At 44.1% G+C, this 16997-nt stretch overlaps 1 protein-coding gene across 1 annotated transcript in view; it reads right to left on the reverse strand.

The window, feature by feature from the left end:
• The window catches only part of cntfr (ciliary neurotrophic factor receptor), a 199634-nt gene extending 183108 nt beyond the window's left edge, over positions 1-16526 (reverse strand). Inside the window, exon 1 of the mRNA XM_062413558.1 lies at positions 16312-16526. The gene's annotated coding sequence lies outside the window, so the exon portion shown is untranslated. The remainder of the gene's footprint in view (positions 1-16311) is intronic.
• Between the last annotated feature and the right edge of the window lie 471 nt (positions 16527-16997).

Raw genomic sequence — 16997 nt, forward strand, 5'->3', positions numbered from 1 at the left:
ATTGTTGGCTCTACATGCTGCTCTTGCTTTCTTTCTCTTTGCCTTGCTTGCATGAGCTCCCATGCAATCCGACACTTCCCAGAGTCTGAGAGACAGAATATGTGGGACCATATAATGTCCATGACCAATAATGCATCAGGAATGTGTTGCGAGGAAATCGAGGAATTTGTCATGGGGAGGGAAAAACTGGACGCGCGGCAGGAAATTGAGCGACTGTTCAACATGCCTTCACAGTGAAATCCAATCTACTTCTGAAAGCATGCACGCGCATTCACATGCATGCTTTCACTTTCTGGCTCTGGCTGTGACTCTCAAACACTTATACGGACTCTACTTACAAATTGTGTAATCAGTGAAATGCCTAATTACAATCTGGGCAATCAGAAGTGAGCGGATTTATATAAATCAATTGTCGGCCAGAATTAAAAGTCACATTTGGTCTCATTTAGCTAAAATGCTCAACTCCATCATATGTGTATAAAAGGAAAATGCCATGTCGTTAACATGTGAGACACTAGAGGGGAAAACACTTCATAAAGTCGTTTATTTTAAAACTATTTCCATCTGTAGATTTAAATTAAAATCCATATGTTTAAAAGTATTTCTTTCCAAATGAGTTTATTCTCTTACTTTCAGAGCCCCAGGACTCAAACACAAACTTTCCAGTTGTATTCCTACATCCTCTTTCAAGTTAGTGTTTGTTCATGTATCATTCATAGATTGAATTATTGAATATTTTCTCCCTAAAAACATGATCAAAAGAGTTTTGTTTTTTTTCCGTGGCTGATGAATATCCTATTTATAGACTGAATAAATTATAGAGTAGTGTTTGTCTCTAATGTTCTAACAAAATGAAATAAGAATTAAGAACCTGGTTTTATTCAATCAGCTAATCAGCAAATATTTAATTAGATAAAGCCTTAATGTCTTAATGCAAGTAATCAACTGATGATGTCTCTAACCCTGTTCACCCGGAGCGTCCTGTCTATCACTGAGGTGGATGGGACCAGTTCCGGTTGCACCCATCAGCACTGGCACCACTGCAGGGGGCTGCTGAGAGCAAAGAGAGCCACATATGGAGCATGTAAAGGTTGCATCTGGAGGGAGACGTGGCAGAAGGCGAGCATGACTGCAGCCTCTGGGCTTTCTGGTCTTTGGTTCCATTGGTTTTCAAATGAGTCTTCTCCAGAAAAAAGAGAGAGAGGAGATAATGGATGCAGCAGTGGCAGAAATCACCTTGAGGGTTTTTGGTGTGATTTTGAATTGTTTAAGTAGTGTTTTATGTTGAAGGAAATATGGTAAATTGAGTTATTGGACCATGTGTAAGGAACTTTAGAGCCTAGGCCCCGATTGTGCTATAAAGGCTGGTTTTAAAAATACGGGATCAAACAATAAGCGGGAACTAAGCAGACGGAATCCAATCAACAATCTGTGACGGAGCCATAAATAAGCACCAACAACAAGATGGCAAGCTCCGACACCTGGCTGAAAAAACCTGAACGACAACAGGAACACGATGGCAGGAAGTAGTGGGGTGACAGTGATGCCCACAAAATGACAAGGGAAATAAAAAACAAATTAAAATACCTATCCCTAATGAGCGGGATCGCAGGGAAACAGATGGTGTGTTCAGCTGGTGTTTGGAGCGAGGGTTTTATCCAGCAGGCATCGATTTGTTGGCCGTAGATCTGTGGCGCTTCAGGCAGCCAGTTTACATGCTCTGACCGGCTCTGCTTTTGCCAGAGCTGCTTCCATATTTACAACGTTGGGCTTCTGGAGACGGGTCGAAGCGAGCGAGTGTCGACGCTCCCACAACCTCTTCGTGATTGCAAATAAAACAAACCATATCCAAATCTCTATTTCTGGAACAGGATGTATCGTTTAAGTTATGTAAAAGGCTCCTATCACACAGATTCTAACTTAATTCAAACTGCGACAGTGAACAGACATAAGACACACACATGTTAAGGGTGGAACATTAATACGCAGTGTAACACAACATATGGTAGATGCAGTTAAAGAAAAAGTAAAACACAAACACAAAAAGACAAATGGAACCTGAAATAATTTACAGTGTGGGAGGTTATTCTATATATATATATTTTTTTTTTTCAATCCCTCCTGATAAGGGGCTATTTTCTGCTCTGGCTCCATGTCAAAGATAAGTCGGCGTTATCTCTTTTTCTCGCGCTATCTCATGCACACACAACAAACACACACACACAAACACACAGATATACACATAGAAATGGAGACCAGTCCCATTCAACCTGGGGGGAAAATCCTGGGAAAAGGATGATATCCAACCCTGACAGACCAGCGGCTGTCTCTCTCTCTCTCTTTCTCTCTCAATTTGCGTCTGTCATTATGTGACACTGCATGTGACTCCACTGTGAACACACGTGTCTGCGTGAACAGCAGCGGTTGTGTAGAAGTGTTTGTCTACTGTGACATGAGCTGTGTTTGTATGTTGTCACTGCATTTAGTGCACGCATGTGCTGTATTTTTGTGTTATACTTGTGTGCTCTCTGATATTAAGTGTGTCTGTGTGTGGGTGTGTGTGTGGCTGTGTGTGCGTGTGTGTGTGTGTGTGTCTGATAGATATGTCTTCTTAGCCACAGGTGCAGAGAGATGCTGACACGGCTTACAGAGAGACACAGTGCAGGGGAATGAGTTTATTTATCGGTCTCTGTCTAGTTCTCTCTCTCTCCCACACACACACAAATGCAGGAACTTAGAAAGACAAACATAAATGCCACAGTGCTACACAGACACACAAACACTTGTACGGAGACGATAATGCCTGCACACACACACAAGATTCCTGCACACAATAACACACATCTGGGATGAGTATGGGACCTCAGGCACCTCGCCAAGGTAAACAGAGGAAATTGCCAGCCTTGACATTTTTGGGTGCCGAGCGAGGCTTCTCAAGGTGACAGCTTTCGCTGGGTGTTAGTGGGAGATGAGGATTGGTGCTGCCTCACAATCAACGCCCTGTCAATTGGTGTCTGTGTGCAAGTGTGTGTGTGTGTATGAACAGGAACATGCATGTGTGATAGTTCACTATGTGTTTATGTGTGTGTTTGCAATAGTGTCAGACACTGTCCTGTGGTTGCATCTGTTAACATATGTTGTTCCATGTATGGTTTTCTCTACAGACTAAAATGTTACTCTGTGTGCTTCGTTAATTACAACAGCTTGTTCAAGATTAAAAAAACTGGGTTTTCTTTAATATGATGTGCTTGAGGAGAGTTCATAATTACGAGTGATAACGGGATTTGGTGCCATGAAGGAATGATTTGTAAGAGCAAAACAAGTTCCAGGATCGAGCAACGGCAGAATTATGAATGCAACTGATGCGTTTATGATGCAAGACAAATTAACTTTTCAATGAAATTAACATTTCAGAGAGCGGTGAGGCCTTGCATCTTCAAAGACACACACTCCCTGACTTAGGAGAGTTATGGCATTCGATTGGGATTTACAATTCAGGTTAGCTCACGAATTTGACCCCTTTGCGTTTAAACGATCGGCAAGCACCCGCTCTCATTCAGAGTTCTCCCTGGTTTCTGGGGGCTTAGGTGCTGAGGTTTGGAATGGGCATTTTTACTTCATTACATTATTCATAAACAACACAATGCAGGTTGTTGTTTTTCACACTAAACTCAAGACACTGATGAAGTTTGTGCCCTGGGCTGAACTAAGACGTCGCTGCAACACTAAATAACAATGAAACTACACTTGAATTGAATATGATTGATTTGAAATGCAACTTTCTCTTCCTCCCACAATAAATCTTACAACGTATACACATCTGTAGACAGACAACTAGAGTCGGCTGACTGAGGTGCGGCACCAAGTCGATGCCCAACTCATCATTTTTGGTCGTTTTGTTGGATTCCTTTGTTTCACTTCTGCCGTAAAGACACCAGGAAATACTAAGAACTTCCTTTTCACTTGTGAATTTATTTCTTAGTTGGTAGCAGAACATGTTGCAGCAGAAACTCCTGCAGGTTAAACTGGACTAACCAAACACTTGCTAGCCGAGCAACATCAACCTCTATTCAAAGAAGGAATATATCTTGTAATGAATGAATATGTAATTCTTTAGTCCTGAAATGTAAGAGAATATACACTTTTTAAAGCTAAGGTGTCGAAGCGTTATATTTTCTTTTGTTAGGGTGTGTGTATAAAGTCCTCTCTTTCCAAAGCTATTGAGAAATCTCATCATAGACTGATTACAGCTCAGCCCTTCTTTGTCCCCATTCAGTAGTTTTCTCTTTAATCAACTCCAATACAGTAAATATGTGTATTTCTCTGTAAGTGGCATGTAGATGTGACTCTCATTATGTCTTTCAACAGCACAAGAGAACATAAACTGGTTATGTAAATAACCCCCAACTCCATTCACGACAACACAGCTCCTGTGCACAAGTGTTTATGACCCAGTGTCACCTTGACTCCCTTTGTGTGAAGCTGAATACATTATGGATAAAAAACATGTTTCTGTATGAGTGTGAGCGAATGAAGTTATGAAAGGAGGTCAAACCTTTTACATTAAACTGCAGACACAAACACTAGAATAATGGTTAACATGGTTCATCACTGCAGTCCCCCCTCCCCTCCCCCCCTCATATCTCACCTATACTTCTTCCCAATGACTAATTACGTTTGGACCCATGACGACCAGTGCAAACCACCAGCCTCACATTCCCCGACAGCCTTCGACCCAAAGCTGCTCCCATCAGATCCAGTTGTCAGGTTCAATAACAGAGCCAATCACTTCAAGTTAATCAAGGCCTCTCCCCGAGGTTTTTGCTTCCGGCCGTGATACTCGACATTGTGTTTGCTGTTGCAATTTAGTTGTATGCGATGCCTTCAATCCATCCACCTCCAGCTCTCATTCATTCTGTGTGTGTCATCCTCACATAAAAACTCCACAAGCTTTTACAGCAACTCCAGCTGCGATGAAACGTACAATATGCAGCTTCGGCCATTGAGGGGTCTCTCAATCAAACTGATGACAAAAGACCTAAATCTATGACGTTGAGATGTCGCAAGGGATCGTGGGAGTTGTTGTCTTCGCTAACGTTGCTGATGAGAAACTACCTGACGCGACTCATGTGAACAAATCGTGTTCACGGATCAGGTAATGTAGTTAAGTCGTAATCACGTTACGCAGCCAATGGCAATGAACAAGCGTGAACCATTAAGAGTGACTAAAGCAAACAGTGGGAGGAGAAATCAGCCGACTGGCTAACTGGCTGGCGGCTAGTTGTTCCTTCGCCATATGTCTTTCGCCCAAGAAGGTATAGCAGAGATAGACATAGTACTAAATTGGTAGATTTTTCTTTTTAGACATTTTAAAAAGAGGAAAATTACATATTATATTTTCAATTTGCTGCTTGAACACTGAACGCCTAAAAGCCTTTTGACCACAGGCACATTCAGCAAATCCTAATTCTGTTATCCTTTATAAATAGAAGCTTAAAATGATAAACAGAGGAAAACATCTTAATCTAATTAGAACAAAACACTCAAGTGCTGTCCCTGAGGTGTTGGGTTTTACATTGTTAGCCACAGCACCTGCCTAGATAACCATTACAGTCCGGTGAACACAGACTTTTCAGATCATCACTGACACTTTCTAACATTTCTAAACCCAACTTAAATCAGCATCACAACATATTTTTTTCAGGTTTCTCTGGTTTTCCAGCTGCTAGGCACTTAGCCATTATTTACACGCAGCTAATCCCTCTATGGACGTCCACGATGGAGCAAGGCGCGGCTGCTGAGCGATTTGTGATGCAACTGCAGAGTTTCTATTAGACAGCCACAGAGGAGCTGACTGGTTTGTGTAATATATTAAGACAGAGTGAGACTACAAACCACTGCAGTACTGGGGTCAGGGTCACTTGTGTCGGGATTATAATTTCTCGCTGGATTCTTTTTTTTTAATTCCTGTCCTGTCTATTGACCCCTTCCTTAGTTTTCTTCTTGCTTAATCCCTAGACAAGGTAACCAGCTCCTGCATCCCCCCCCACCTTCCCTCCACACAATGTTTCTTTGATTCGCCCTAAATTCTTCCCCCCCCCATTTCCCCTTTTTCTTTCCAGCTCCCTTCTCCCCGTCTCTTTAGGCCTATCCCCCCCCCTCTCCCCTCGTCCCTGCCCATGTACTCCCTGTCCTTTCCCCTCCCTCTGTCGGCAGTAGCTACCCAATAAAGGATGTTGTTAATATCATTAGGCAGACTTCCTCTCCGGCCCAGCGCCCGGCCCACTCCCTTTCAGCCATAATCAAGCGTGCACACCAACTATCAAAGGAGACATTGCTAATAAACTACCACAGTGAAGCGGAGAAAGAAAAAAAAAAGAAACATACGCACTCCGGTAAAAATAAATGCGTTTGCGTGCATGTTGAATCCGAGGGCACGGGAGGGGGGGCGGCAGGGGATGGGCGGTGGGGGTGCATGTAACCCAGACAACGCTAATAAAGTATACTCCAAGGGCTAGCACAGTCTAATGCAAATCCGCCACTTAAGTATAGTAAATTAATTGGGGTTGAGGGACATGTACACAAGCGGACGTTGCTAATAAAGTGTGCTCTGTGAGGAGGCAAATACCATCAACTTAGTGCGTTTAAAATGGGGAAAAAAGCAGGAGGGGGGGGGGCAAGTGTGGCTTCTTGTTGCACTGCAGTCATTTGCTGTAAATTATCCCTAAATCGGGAGGGCATGCCGTCAGCTGCACGGCTTGGAAATGTTCTCTCCCGACAGCTGAATGATACAGTGTGCATTTATCACCAGTGAAATGTGGTCTGAAGGGAATATGTGACGCAATACTGCAAGCAAGGAGCGCGCTTGGTTTTAAAAAAGGGGGGAGACAGAGGGGAAGGAGGCCGGTGACAGGAGTGCGTTGCATTAAAAAAAAGCACATATTCTAAAGCAGGCAGAGGCAATTATCTGTTTAAACGTAAGTAGGAGGTGTCAAGTACACACATTAATCATCCTTTTAATTGTAACAGATACTGATGAGGCAGCCCCGGCTTTGCCTTTCCATTCTTTGAGCCTCCTGATAAAAAGAGGACTTTTTCTGTCTTTTTCTAAATCAAAGAAATGCTCATTATTGTGTTTACCAGTTTGCTGAGAGGAATAGGAATTTCCTTTGAGCGTTGAACTATAATTCAAGTTGATCAAATCTTGGCTCTGGTTTCTGCAGCATTGGTAATTTGCCCTCGCCAAACTAATTGCCCCAGAGCTGGGAGAAGGGGTGTCAGGTTGGGGAAGAAATGTGATCAGTGCAACGATCATACAGGTTTCATGACAAACCCCCTGAGGTGAACAACAACTAAACGATTACCGCCACTAATGGAGGTTTATGTTTTTTGTTTTGTCTGTCAGTTAGTTAGCACGATTAAGAGTGACAGCATCACAGTCTTAAGTGTAGTAGAAAAGTTCTCTGATACCCCTTCTTATTACGCCCGCTTTTTTCTCATGGCATCTACACCTACCTCCAAGTGTTTGAGAGTTGAACTGTTGGCTTGTTTACCACCGGTGTGACAGCTCATTTCTTACCCTGTCAGAGGGTGGAGTGCTTTCACCATGTCTCTCCAGCTCAGGCACTGTTTCCGTGGGTTCAATATTAACTTGGCCGATTGAAACAATGACCAAAACGATCAAAATAAGACCTAAAGTGTCAGCAACTGGAAATATAATAACACACTGTAATATATAATTGAAAATCAGCCAACCTTGCAGAGGGACTTTACTTGCAGCCTTATTACATACAAATGGGATAGTGAATACATTTCTAGAGACACACTGTCAGTCAAGGGAACAGGAAGTTGATTAGCATTCATTCACTCCACTGACGAAGGAAATGGTCGCAGAAAACAACATTTCAGAACTACAATAAGTACGTGAGTGTCAAAATAATGATGATGGAGAAGAATCCGCCACCACAGAGCACAGCAAACTGTTTTTGACACAATTAAGTCGAGCCTCTCTGTGTGTGTTTGAACAACCGTGGGGATCTTTCATTGTTATGTGGCCGCCACTGAGCTCCACGGTCATGCTTTATTTATCCCTTTCTCTCTGCACTGTAATGGAAATATAAAAGGGTGCATTGATTAGTGTTTAAGGATCAGGCTTTAATAGATTAAAAGCCTCCAGCTCTGAGAGAGGCACTCACTCATACACGCTTGTGCATAAAAGGCTAGTGTGCGTCGTGTACACGCCCAAAAAGCAAACCTATGGACGGTTGTGGAAAGAGCTTGACATGAGCAACAACAGACGTGCACAGGCAGCGGCTTCTCACACTTGAGTGGACACAGACATTAGAAAGACATAAGGATACACAACCGTAAACACACACAAAAACAAGCACACATATGTACAGTTATCAGTGCCAGAAACGGAGCACTAAGGCTTTTAATAGCCCATATGCATTCGTTAATATAATAAATATGAAATAAATAGCTTGCAGAACCAACAGGATGTAGATATCTGCATGTCATTATCGTTTAGAGGAAGAAAAAAAAAAAACGTGCCCTAATGTTCACTTTCCAATTGATGGAAAATTCATGCATTTTTAACGCGGTGCATTATTAATAATACGGCAGCATCCCAGAGCCGTTTTCTACACACAGGGACGATGATGTCATGTCTCAGCTTGACTTTGAAACAAAAAGTAAACATGCAAATGAACGAGGACGCGGTGATGAAAAATCTAACTTACTAAGATTTCAGGTTACTTGGGTAAAAACTAAAAAATCCAAATTGTGACACCAACTGCATTTGAAACACTTTTCCCTCTTTTCCCGTTTTTTTTAATCTTCGTACTTCTACTCCGTCTCGATCAATAGAGGCCATAATTGTGTTGAGCTCCCTCCTGCTCACCATCTTCTTCTACTCCAGTAACAAAGATTACAGTCGTTCGTGTTAGTCATCTTTCCCTCATTTCTAATTCCCTCCCGTCACCCCCACACACACCTCCTACATTTGTCTATCCTCTCATTGCCACTTTCCTTCTGGTCCCAATCACGGTATCCCGTTGTAAAACTGCACCATGATTGAATCTCCAGTGTTTGTCTCCTTTTTCCTACCACAATCAGTCTTGTTGTTAGCCTCCCCCTAACCTTTCCAGTCCTCTTCACAGTCATCTCGTCTCTCTCAATCTCTCCCTCATGGATTCACAGCCTCTCCTGTAAGGTCCTCCTTGTCTCCTGTATTCCCTCATGCCGTCTCAATGGAGAACATCTTTTCTCTTTGTGATACTCAACTGTTCGAGCCACTTCGGTCGACCTCCCAGTGTCTCCTCTCCTGCAAGAAGTCCCCATCATGTCTTGTCTGCAGTTAGCGATACCTGACCTCCCTTCTTTAGCTTTTCTCATATCTCTTCATTTTATCGCATTCACACTTCCATGAGGGGGCAAAGAAGTGCAGATTCTGTGCCAATTGTGATGCACTCAATATTAAAACAAATTAAGTGACGACAACTACTTCTCTTGTTGGGGGTTGTGCTCATTCCAGCTTCACCAGAGTGGGAATAACCAGATTTCAGAAAGAAAGCTGTAACCTTTCCAAACAAGCATCTCTGGAACAGGCACTGAACTTGTACATTAAAAAAGGCATTCGAGAGTAATGTTGGAAAAAAAGTGCAATTTAAATAAAAGTGGTGGCTTTATTATAATATTTCTTTTTACAGCACTTTCAGGATCAAAGATTAGCCCTCAGCTTTTCCTTTAAATGATTAATGTATATATCAAACTACACATATCCGCTCACATATGCATTTCTTCAAAAGGAGGTAGAGATGGCAGGCGTATAACTGATGACAGCAGATATGTTGCATTTATCAGAACTGCTCAGGACTAGTCATAAATGCAGTGAAAGGGAGAAAGGTCACAAATATAAGTAGCTTTTGATCAATGGCCAACAAACTCATGGCAGAGCAGAGGAAAGGCATCCACAGATGGCAGATACATGTAGATGCAATTGATTTAACCAATTTAAAAAGGTGCTACATGCTGTTTTTATTAACACGGTAATGTGATAACAAACAGGATTTATTTGCTTTTATCTAGTTGGACCACAAGTGAGCACCAGGATAATCGTTCAGCCGATATAGAAAAAACATATCCTGAGCTAATTGGCCAATATCATTATTTCCAGTATTTAAGGATCAAATACGTAGCAGGTTAGTCTGAGGGACTGGATCCTTAACAGAGGATGGATGAAAAACCAATCGCACATCTACAGCTCAGAGATGTGCTTAATGACTCCAGCACAAGTTCCATCATGTATTACTGCACTGGATACATACTTTACTATATCGCGCTTTTGCCCGGAGGCATATTTACTCTGCTCTGCTTGTCCTCAAGATGCATTTAAATATACAATGTGCTCGTGTCGGAGGAAATTATGTTGAATGCGAGCACTTAATGTGTCTCCATGCAAAGAAGGGTGTGTGGGTTTCTGGGCATATGCACGCACTCGAGTTTGCTGCACACATGTCGTGTGGCGAACTGCCTTCAGATGGCAGGAGACAGAAATTCCGACATTCATTTGAAAGTTAATATTCTAATACAATCTTTGGAGATAAGCACTCAGGACAGTTTGGAGTAGTTTGCCTCGTGATCTAGCAGGAAAAGTTTGCTGAGGCCAAACCAGTGCAAAAACGTGCGTCAAGATTTATCTGCAAAAATATGGAGCCCATAGTTGACGAAGGGGGATCATTGGAATGCATTCTGAACAATTGTGTGTCATTTCAAATTAGTTTTAATTTCTGGAAGACACGTGACAGGCCTAGAGGAAACGTTGGACGTGTGTGTGTGTATGGATGGCGGCGGGTTGGGGCGTACAGAGTCATTAACAGTTTTCTCAGTTTCCCTCCTCTCATCCCTCGTTAGCTTTGATCAGAGAGTTAGGAGCCAAAATGTTCTATCGTCTGCGCTGAAAGAATGCTACAGGGGCTGAGTGGAGAAAGTACAGCGGAGACTCACTATCATACGCACACAAACTGACACGCACACTGACCCACTGGCACCCACAACAGTTGACAGATAAAAAGACAAACTGACAGACCCTGACTCTGAGGCACAAAAAAATTAAAAGCAGGCAAGCAGACGCAAATAGAACAAAACGGGCAGCAGACATAAACAAGTTTAGAAAAATATCAATTTACAAACCGAGCACGGAGACTCAGAAACCACAGAAAGAGACTTGTCTTAACATATATTTCACAACTTACCATAATTTAAAAGGTCCCGATCCAAAGTTGGAGGGCATGCTATGAGCTGTGGCATGAGAGAGGGTTTTAACATCTTCATGTTCTCGCCATATTAAAAATGTACAAAGAAAGCACACGAGTCGTTTTGGATTACCGAAATAATTACACACCCAAATCCCCCTGTGAGCCAGATCTTCCAGCTCCGGGTGCAGAGAGGAAACAGTCGCTAAACTTGGATCTCTGAGACACATGTGAAGCTGCTTAATTGGGGCCAAATCTTAACAAAATCTTGTCATGTTCTCAAACCCTCAGGTGCATTTAGATAAAAGCACACAGCAAGCGGCACATCTAACTAAAAGAGAGACACAGGGTACACAGGGGAGAGTGGGAGCGCTGGCTTTTTCATGTCTTTGCCGCCTTTTGGAGACTTGTTGAGTACAAAGCTCACACCCGCATTTGTTTCAACAGAGGCATGTGAGACGTCTGTTGGTGCATACACACACACACACAGACACACACTTACCAAAATCTACCATTCAATTCTTCCCTTACGACTCTAGATTCTCACTCTTATCAGATCCAAATCCTTTCAACGCCCCTTTTTAAAATCTAATGAGGTTCAGCTTTGAACATTTCTATCACTTTTCTTTGGTTGAGAAGATTCCAACCGGTTGACGTGTGAGAGAGTGGCTCCGGAGAAACAGACACATCATCAGGCATAAATCCAATGTTTCTCGTGCCAACAAGTTTTAGCAATGAATCTGTCCATTGATCAAAGTTGACCCTGAAAGTTTCCTGTGACGCTCTTTGCTACCAAAAAGAAAGTTTCAGGACTAATCTCCCACTCAGAAAAACTTTTCAAGGTGACTAACTCTCCCTACCTCCCTACCTCTCACCCCGCTCACACACAGCTCCACACCGGCTTCCAATTTGTTGGCTTTGTGTATGTTACAGCAGTGAGATTCACGGCCCCTGCGCTGCTCTGATCAGACCCCGCACTCGGACATCTGTCGGAGGATGTTTACCCAGGCAGTAAGTATGTTAGGGGAAATATTATCCTAGTTTTACCTTACCTTTCTTCTGTCTGAAGCATAAACACCAGCATTGCGAGCCAGGGATGGGAGAGGAGAGGAGGAGGAGGAAAAAAGAGGAGTGTAGAGGAGGTAAGACAGAGTGGACCTCAGGGAGTAACAGTGCGTTCACACATGTGGATAAAAGTAGTTGGCGGTATCTGGCCAGTTATGAATCACTCGTACTGCGGGTGTATTTAACTTTTATTTTCTGCTAACTTGAAGACAGGTCACAGAGAATAACATTTTTAAAAAGTTCCTTTGCATTATGTCACAGTAAATAACTCTGAGCTTCCGTTTCCACTGAAATCAAGATGAATGTCAAGATGGCTGTCGCCCCGACTGTGTCTGAGCCTCTAAACTTCTCCCTCTCAAAGCCGCGACTCATTCACAATGACAGCAGCCGACGCTGTCCCAGCTTTTATGAATCCATGCGTGTGAACAGCCCATAAGAGCAGGAGCGAAAGAGGGATGAGGGGGTAAAGGGATGAGTCAGTGAGAGGATGAGCGATGGAGGTAAAGACAAGTACGTAAATGGATTAGAGAAGATATATCAGGCGAGAAAGAGTTGAAAGGAAAGAAAGAGAGGAAGGGAAGGAAGGGGAGAGAGGGAAAGTAAAGTTCAGGAGTATATAAAAACTTTGATGTAACCCTGACACTGTGAATATAAACTAGTGTCAAATGATTTCTTTAGTATTTCATTCATCCTGCTTCCATTATGAACCTTTAATCTCTGCTTATTAGCCTGTTGGTAGAATTTTTCCCCATAGACTCCTTAACTAAAACCTTGACATTCACAGAAACCTTTATTTATTTTTAGCCTCTGACGCTGGTGGAAGCGTGAAATAAAATTATTTGAGGGCTGGAAACTTTCATCGTGTATAATTGCATTTACCCTGTAAACTGGATACGGTTGGAAACGAGCACAATTGTTGTGATTTCCAGTTGCATTTCATGTTGTGTTCTGTTTTCATTACACGCTTCCATCAGCGTCAGAGGGAAATTAAAGGTTTAAAAGACCCTGTAACCGAGCCACTTACTAAACTTTGACGAAGTGCGACTTGAAAAACTTTTTCTTTGGTAAAAACTGCACCAAATAAAAAATTCACGTAACACATTTCATCGAATTTTCGGAAAATCGGTAACACATCTTGAAAACAACCAAACCAATGACAAACACACATCACAGAGGGAGATTCATATGTTGCATCTGGTCTAGATGGGTTAATCACATGCAAGTTTCCAATTTCCAACTTTTTTATCATATCAAGGTTTTAAACCGCAACTTTTTATTCGTGCTCTGAGAAAAAGTTCCCTTTAAACTGAAAATCTTTCAACGAGGAGCCAAACTTCCAATTTTAGGGTCAATGTGCAAAGAAGTCTCTGCGGCTTTTTATCGTCTGTGAAAAATCTATATACGGAGACTTCACGTGAATGTATGTCTGCTAATTGACATAAAGGGACACAGACGGGCACACAGATGCTTAACACACACAGACACACAAAGAGTTTTTTCTCATCACAAACACACACACCCATGCACACACAGGCCTCCTCCCGTGTGGTGTTGTTTCCAGCCCAAAACCAAACCATGTGTGGGAGCTATCCTGTGCCGGGCTACACTGTATATGCCCTGTTGGTAATCGGTCCCTCCACTGGAGAAAAAAGACTAGAACACTGGGAAGTCATGTACAGCCTGACTCTCCTCAGCTTTGAGCTCCTCTGTCTGCTCCTGACAGCCACTGTCTCTGCTCTCGTCTGCACTTCTTCACCTTTTCCCTTGTTCTGTTAATCATTACCATCCCTCACTCCTTTCGCCTCGTCTCTTCTCGCCTGTACCATTCATCTTTTAACCCATTTCTCCATCTGCCTGCCCTGCATGTGCGTCAATAGCTGCCTTTTCCTCCCTTGAACTCTTTCTGTCAGTCTTTCTACTTGCACCCCCTTTCTCTCTCTCCACCCCCCCCCCCCCCCCCCCAGCACCTCCCATCTCTCCCACCCGTTCCACCACCAACTAGGCATGAAAACGGTGCTCCATTAGGAGTGGCTGGGCTAAGCCCGGTCTGACACACACTGCTTTGATCAGCCGTGAGCTGGGCTAAACACCCCGCTAAACTCCCCAGTCTGAGGAGGCGGGGGGTGGGGGGTTGAGGGGGGGCAAAAAGTAGCGAGGGATGGGACTGGGGAGGATCAAAACCGAGGAATGAGATGGAGATGCTGGCACAATATAAAGGGAAAACACACTGAGACTGAGGAGACGAGCTCAATTTCCCAAGCTGTCCACTAGTATATTTCAACCCACCATTCTTGTCTTTTACTATATCTTCCTTCACATCTCTTTTTTATAAGTTATCCATCTCTCTCGCACTTCCACTCCCCTTCTCCCTCGACAACTTCCAGGAGGTCTCGACAATACACAGGCAGCGTCTGCAGGTGCACACCTCACAGAAGCCGAGACACGTGCAAGTGGAAACGCAATAAGATCAGATGTCTGACTGGAGAAGTCTCAGGGCAAATCTTTGCAGCTTCTTTCTCAGAGGAAAACTGTCTTGTGATTAAATAAATATTGTTCCCACTCAAAACACACACACAGAGAAAAGTTGTCTGGGAGAAAGAAGTGAGGGAGAGAGAGAGAGAGAGAGAGGGGGGAGATATATGGAGACCAGACCTCCATAACTGACAACAGTAAGAAAGAAAAAAGAAAAAGAGCCAGAGCTTTGCACATTCATGCCGGCAGATACTAAACCAGCAGCAGCAAAAGGACAAAAAGCTCCCGTCTTTTTCTCCCAAGGAGTGAAGAGAAAAGGGATTTCCGCTCAGTGCTAATCAATCAGGCTGTGATAATGGCTCCCATGCCTAGCTGTCGACTGGAGGGGTCAAGGCACCCCGTGACCCAGCGCCCAGGGCCCAGGGGCCAAAGCCCCTCTCAGAATAGCACCCCAGGACGGACTCCCCTGGCTAATTGTCCAAGCCAGTGTCAGCCTTTTCAATGCCCCCCCCCCCTTCCCTCCCCTCCTTCCACTTTCTCCTTCATTCCTCTCTCTTTCTTCTCCCCTTTCCCTCCCCTCCTTACAACTCCGCGATTCTCTCCCTTTCTACGCAACTGAGCAATCTCCACCAGTATGTGCCAGCGTGGGGTTTGTGAGGTGGTGCTGGTGGTAGAGGGGGGGATGCAGATAGAGTGGAAGCTGGATGAAATAAAGAGCGTGTAGAGCTTAGGAGACACACAGAAACCGAGGGGGGATATGCAAACAGGGAGAAAAGTTAATGAAAAGATGAGGACAGAGACGAGGAGGGACAGTGTCAGAGAGGAGAGATCAGTGGCGGCAGCACGCAGGGGAAATGGGAGGCGAGGCAGGAGGACAAGAGAGGGACAGGCAGGAGAAGAGGCAGGCGAGAGACTCTCTGTCCCCCCCCCCCCCCCCCCCCCGACACATCACTCATATCGCTGCAACTGAGTACTGTGACGGGTCCATCATCTCCCGTCTGCATATCAATACATTTCTATAAATCACAGCCGGACCAGCGTGCGTCTCGGGGAGTCCGCTAAGCATCCGCTCGGCCGTCCTCCACAATGCAGCCAGCATACAAAACACAAGAGGACAGGGAGGACATGGGACACACACACACACACAAACGCACACAGAAAAGAGTCCAGAGCAAACCCCACTCCAGCTCCGTGCAGTGGCATTCCTCTCATTCCAAGCGCACGCTGCTAATTAACAGCATTAGATCCCACGGACAGAGGGAGAGATTGATGGAGAGGTATTCTGCTGTTGCACTAGCCCCACATCACTATCCTCTGCCACCTCTCCTTTGCTTCTGGCTATTCCTTCCTTCCTTCTCTTTTTTTTGTGTGTCACAGTCCCTCAGTCCCTTCCATCCAACTCTCTTTCCCTGTCAGGTCCCGGTCAGGCAGCGCTGAAGAAGAGCAAAGTCCCCCCAAAAAAATGCAACAAAAAAATATAAATTCAAATCAAATGAATGAAAATCAATGGGCTACTCACTGTGAACCTCCTCTTTTTCTGTATTTCAGTTTTTTCCTGATATGTCACTTCTTATCCTCTTCTCCACTGTAGCAAAGAGGAGTGTGTCTATCCCAGCGTGTGTGGTGTGTCAGTCCGATAGAGGACAGTTGCCGTCTGCGTGCATGAGCATGCGTGTGTGTGCATGAAAGAGAGCGGGGAGAGAGGGAGAACGTGTGCGTCTGTCTCTGCGTCTCGCACTGCTCTGAGAGAGCAAGCCGAGGCTGTTTTAAACAGGCTGCTCTCCCCATGTGACCAGCCCAGCCACAGGCAGGAATACATTACAAAGACACACACACCCACACACACACACTCTCACTCTCTGTCTGTTGCTCTCTCTCTCTCTCTCTCTCTCTCTCCCTCTCTCTCACCCATCCAGCCAGCGTGTCCATAGTGCACCCCCTAGCCACCGCTCAGGGTAGTGGAGGGAACAGCCCACACACATAATAGATGTGCACACACACATGCACGGACACATAGCATGTGCACACACATTTACAAACAGTGAGAACAAGAGGAGCAATGGTATTCAGATGCATGTGTGCAAGACACACACACACACAAATACACACAGTTACAGTATAAACACTAACACTGGCTTAGGGTCAGGTTCGGTCCCAGTGGCCAAACAATATGCAGCAAACATTTGATTTTGTGAGTTAAACAAT

Source organism: Platichthys flesus, chromosome 19, assembly GCF_949316205.1.
Source record: "Platichthys flesus chromosome 19, fPlaFle2.1, whole genome shotgun sequence".
NCBI lineage: Eukaryota > Metazoa > Chordata > Actinopteri > Pleuronectiformes > Pleuronectidae > Platichthys > Platichthys flesus.